This window comes from Amphiura filiformis, chromosome 8, assembly GCF_039555335.1.
Source record: "Amphiura filiformis chromosome 8, Afil_fr2py, whole genome shotgun sequence".
NCBI lineage: Eukaryota > Metazoa > Echinodermata > Ophiuroidea > Amphilepidida > Amphiuridae > Amphiura > Amphiura filiformis.
In genome coordinates this window covers 56,739,232-56,745,195 of record NC_092635.1, presented here as the reverse complement: position 1 = coordinate 56,745,195, position 5,964 = coordinate 56,739,232, and the positions used below count along the sequence as shown (strand labels likewise).

Sequence of the window (5,964 nt, the reverse complement as noted above, 5' to 3'; positions counted from 1 at the left end):
CTGGTCTTTAACTTTTCCAAATGACCACTTAGGGTAACCGCATGTTTGCAACGCTTCCTGGATTTTCTTTTCCTCCTCAACCTTGTCCTCATCTTCCGTCACGATGGTGTTTTTCCTGTTGTATAACGTGCGAATCACCCCAGTTTCTGATGTAATGGATGGTGCGACTGGTAGTTGAGGTATTGGTCGGTATGCGTAGGCTTGCGATATACCAACAACTTCACCGTTCCATCGTCTTTCTTCACAATTAAGGTGTCTAGAAATGGAAGCTGACCTTGCGATTCTTGTTCAAAGGTAAATTTGATGGAGCCAGACTTGTCTACTTGGTTGATGTGGTCTGTGAGTTGCTGAACACTGTCTCTTTGAATAACTTCAAGAATGTCGTCGACATATCGGAGCCATAGCTTCGGTCTACAATCAAGCGGAGCAGTAGCGATGGCCTGTTGTTCCAAGGCTTCCATAAAAATGTTGGCCGCTATCGGGCTTACGGGACTGCCCATCGCCGTACCGAAGAGCTGACGATATATTTTGCCTTTGAAAGTAAAGTAGGTGGTGGTCAATATGAACTCCAATAGATGCACGACATCCTCACTTGTTATTTTGAACCCTGTATCTCTGTTGTACTCTCTAAGCAAGCTTTCCTTCTCAAGTCTATTTTTCACAATCTCTAACACTTGGTCAATTGGCGTGTTGGTAAATAAACTAACCACATCATGTGAATTAAGAATATCTTCTTCCTCGATGACCACTTTAGCCAGATCTTCAGCTAACTGCTTGGAATTTTTCACATGATGTTGGGTATTGCCGACTAAACCACCTAGTATATCCGCCAGCCATCTAGATGTGCTGTAACCAATCGTCGCCGTGTAATCTACAATTGGACGCAGAGGGGTATTTGGCTTGTGTATTTTTGGCGTACAATATAGCCTAGGAACATTTTCGGCAGTGGGGTACAGTTGCTTATACTTAGTTTCGGTGATCTTACCTTCCTTCTTTAATTTAGACAACGCAGAAACCAGTTTTCGTTTGTACTTCGCCGTCGGATCAGCTGGTAGTTCCTCGTATGTCTTCTTGTCTCCAAGCATGGTATTCACTTTTTCTTCATACTCAACTTTGTCCAACAATACCGTAGATTTTCCTTTGTCTGCTGGCAAAATAATTATATCCTCCGCTTTCTTAAGATCTTTGATGGCTTTTCTTTCTTCTTTGGTGACATTCTGCTCCGGCACTTTTGATGATTTTAAAGTGCTCGCTATTTTTGCACGAAGTTGAATTCCATCGGCCAGCGGTAGGTGTTTACAGGCTAATTCAGTCGCCAACACAAATTCCTCCGCGGGTATCTTAGACGGTGAAATAGCATAATTAAGGCCCTTTGTTAGCACGCTGGTTTGAGCCGCATTCAGTTTGTATTTTGATAGATTTACAACCCATTTTTTGAGCTGAGAACCTGACAGATCAATCGCAGAATCATGGGACTTTTTGCTCTTGGCGGCGGCTTTATTCGTCAATATCTCTAACTTCCGCAGGTGACGGCGTTTAGTATCTTGATACGTAGTCTCGCTAACAGTCGCTAAGTGACGCTCGATCTTTTGTCCTAGCTCAGATTCCGCGGGAATCTCGTTGTTTACATCGTCTTTTAGCTGATCTTTTTGGGTTTTTAAGTTCTTGATTTTATTATTTACCACTCGGATTCTCTCTCTGATGAGACCTTTTTCTGCACGCTTGATGATGTCCTTTGCTTTGTTGGTATTCACTGGGCACCGTAGTTTTAAACTGGGTGGGGTTAGCTTTTGCTCACGGCAACGGAGGCTATAGACAAGATGGTTTCTATGACGCTGTATCTTTTCTCACAATTTTCTAAATCACGAAGATGTTTCACTGTGTTTTGTCCATAAGATTGTCGAACATGGTTGAATAAATTCATCAGGATCGGTAGAGTAAACTGTGACCTTTCCTACATAGGGGAAACTGGAAGAAAATTTGGTACACGACTTGACGAACACAGGAAAGAAGTGGAGAAGGTTAACAGTACAGTTACCACCAGAGCCGATAGAAAAGAGTCTCTCACAACGGTAAACAAGTCTGCAATAACAGATCACGTAGTCGACAAGAACCATGTTATTGGATGGGGGACGCTGAGATCATTGGCACGGAACAAGAACGATTTACACGCTGGATAAAGGAGGCTATAGAAATTAGAAAGAGGAGGGCACCACCATGAACAGAGACGACGGACAGTATCAACTCTCACACATCTTTGATGAGTTTCTAGAACTGGGTTCAAGAAAATCCCCAGATGGAAAATCAACTGGCAACACCAAGACCTACGCTGGAGATACATCTAGCGTCGGTTGCCAGTAGGAATCACTCATCATCAAGTGTTGACAAAGGCAACAGTGTTGCTGAAACGTACACAAAGTAAGTGCAATTTCTGGATCAGATATCAAGAACTTTGGTTACTGAGTAAAGATGACAATTCTGATGTCACATTTGACCAGGATAAAGAGCTGGAGCACAAAGAGTATAATGTAAAATTTAACAATTCTGATGTGCTCACTAATTTGGACTCAAAGTTAGGTCATCTTTCTCAAGATCAACAAAGTCAAATTGCAAATTTGATTCACAAATTTGACAATATATTTCCTGATACACCAAGTAGGACAAATGCTGCATTTCATGATGTAGATGTTGGTGATACAAAACCAATCAAGCAGCATCCTTACAGAGTCAATCCATTGAAAATGGAACATCTCAAAAAATGAGATCAATTACATGCTAGACAATGATATCATAGAACCAAGTAGTAGTGAATGGAGTTCACCGTGTATACTTGTTCCCAAGCCTGATGGTTCATACCGATTGGTCGCAGACATGAGAGCTGCAAATGTTCATTCAAAGACAGACTCATACCCAATTCCAAGAATTGATGATTGCATTGACAAAATTGGGAATGCAAAATTTGTTAGCAAATTTGATCTTTTGAAAGGGTACTGGCAGGTTCCACTCACAGACCGTGCCAAAGAGATTTCTGCTTTTTGTACACCATTTGGTCTTTACCAATACAAAGTCATGCCATTCGGTTAGAAAAATGCACCAGCAACATTTCAGAGAATGGTAAATTGTGGCAGACATAGAGGGATGTGAAGCGTATGTAGATGATTTGATTGTTTACAGTCAAACTTGGGAACAACACATGGAACAACTCCATCAATTGTTTAAGAAGCACAGAAGTGTGTCTGAAGTACAGTTGACAGTCAATCTGGTAAAAAGTGAGTTTTGCCATGCCACAGTCACATACTTGGGATATGTTGTAGGTCAAGGTCAGGTGAAACCTATCAAAGCCAAAGTTGAAGCAATTGAGCAATACCCCACACCTGTAAACAAGAAGGCACTCATGAGATTTCTAGGAATGGTTGGCTATTATAGAAAGTTCTGTCCAAACTTTTCAGAGATAGCAAGTCCTTTGACTGATTTGTTGAAGAAAGATGCAAATTTCATTTGGTCAGAACAGTGTGAAAATGCTTTTCACAAAGTCAAATCTATACTCATGAGTTCACCAGTACTTACAGCACCTGATTTTCAGAAGCAGTTCAAGTTGACTGTTGATGCCAGTGACATAGGCTGTGGAGATGTTGTGATGCAAGAGGGTGAAGATCAAATTGACCACCCTATATGTTACTTTTCAAGGAAATTTAACAAGCACCAGTGAAATTACTCCACAATTGAGAAGGAGTGTCTAGCATTGCTATTAGCATTGCTGCATTTTGATGTGTATTTGGGTACCACAGTATACCCTGTGCTTGTTTTCACAGATCACAATCCCCTCACCTTCATCAACAGGATGAAGAACAACAATCAAAGACTGGTGAGGTGGAGTTTGACCTTGCAAGAGTACAATCTGGACATCAAACATATTAAGGGAAAAGACAATGTAATGGCTGATGCCTTGTCCAGAATTGCATAAAAGCTGACAAACAAAAATTCCTTTAAAAAGGAACTTGTGTGACAAGTAGTCACTGTGTATGTTGAGTTAAGCACTCAAAGTTAACATTATGTTGAAGTTGATGTAAAAGGGTGATGTGCCCTCAGTAATTTAATTTGATGATTTATCTTTGTTTACAAAGTTACATGAGTGATGACATTTTGGGGGGAATTCCCCTCTCAAATTGAGTTGAATCATATCTAATTTGGAAACCCCTTGAGGTTGTAAAGTGAAAATGATGTAATGGAATTCCCCTAAGGAAGTGATGTCATGTGAAAGGTTAATGTTATAATTAAGGCTTGGGAATTGCCAAGATCACATTTGGCTATTAATATTTGGGATTTCCCATTGCTTGATATATAAGAAAATGTAAACACAATTATTGACACAGTTGATAATGTTGATCTGGGCTAGCTAGCTAATATGCTTACAGTCCAATTCCTTCAAAGAAAGGAAATTGCTAACCAGAATTAATTTAAGTAGTCAATGCACTACTACCTGCCGGTGTTGTCGGAGAAGATCTAGAATACGTCAAAGAACGTACTTCTTCCAAGAAAGGGATATATATTCTTCTGCCGATTTGCTGAAGTCTGGTTAAAGTAGCAACACAACTGTCAAAATAAGTGGGGACAACTGCATCGCAGTCCTGCTTCCTGACGATATTGTGTGAAAGGTGGAAATAGCACCAAGTTTGGAGAAAGCAGCGCAAGAGGTTAAGTTTAGAGAAAGCAGCGCAAGGAGATAACGGCAAGGAGAAAGCAACGCCATTTTTGTGTGAGGATTTCATACACAAGGATATTTATAAACTCAAGTGTACACTGGACTTCGCTGAATTTCGCAGGACAAGTGTCCAGAACATTGCAAGAACTTTATGATCACCAAGAAGAAGAATGCTGGCTAAGTACTAAATAGATAAAGAGTGATTATATTTGATTATTGTGTATGTGCATTTGTTGTCATATATTATACCAATCATAACGTGCTTTCAATTAAAGACTTAGATTTTGTTAGCTTAAAGGCCGCTCCAAATATCTGGAAAACACATAAGTTGGGAGATGTGCAAGGTTTGGTGGTATAGAGGTGAACATTGACTTGATTATATTTTAAGCCTACTTAATTGGGTTGCCCTTGAAAGTTTGCCTGGTCAACTGGATGGGTCTTTAAAGAGGAATCCAGTTGACCAGGCAAACTTTCAAGGGTAACCCAATTAAGTAGGCTTAAAATATAATCAAGCCAACGTTTAGTTATTGTTCACCTCTATACCAACAAACTTTACACAGCTCCTAACTTAATGTGTTTTCCAGATATTTATAGCGGCCATTAACCAAACAGTATTTGTGTTGTGCACTCGTGTGAGGTCGGGTAAAAGGTGATTTTGGCCTTGAGTCAAGTACGACTCGTAACACAACGCTTGATTTCAATACACTAATAATTACACATGTTTTATTCATTCAATTCAGTGAATTTTCTCAAAGAGAGACGTTTATTTTGGACACTCGAATAATAAATACATACCGGATTTGACTCTATCACATTTAGTGAGTTCAGCAAATTCATGTTTGGTTCAAGGAAAGTACTAATCAAATGTTTATATTAACATTTACTATTTGACATTAAGTCATGAAGTAACTCTATTTTTACTAATTCGCGTTAACAAGTGTCAATAGCCATCATTATGCAGTCATGTCTACAGCAGAATTTACCACGACCTTTTCAGGACTTAGACCCCATTAAACCAAGATAAACCTCATTGAAAACAGCTCAACTATGATGTTAAATCAGGGATGAGTCTCATAGCCCTGGTTAAATTCATAAACATATGTTTCTGATTTACCTGTGCGATATTCAATGTGCTGTGATGAAATAGGTATTATAATTTCAGTTGGATGCACCATTACAAAGCAAACGCACAGTAACAATACTGAGCGTGGCCTTTGTTTCCGAAACGAGAACAATAGTCTGCGTATTGTTATCCAGCCATG

The 5,964-nt window shown here is 39.6% G+C and overlaps 1 long non-coding RNA gene across 1 annotated transcript in view; it reads right to left on the bottom strand.

The window, feature by feature from the left end:
- LOC140159268 (uncharacterized) overlaps positions 1–5,964 on the bottom strand; it is a 486,168-nt gene that overhangs the window by 355,087 nt on the left and 125,117 nt on the right. The window lies entirely within an intron of this gene.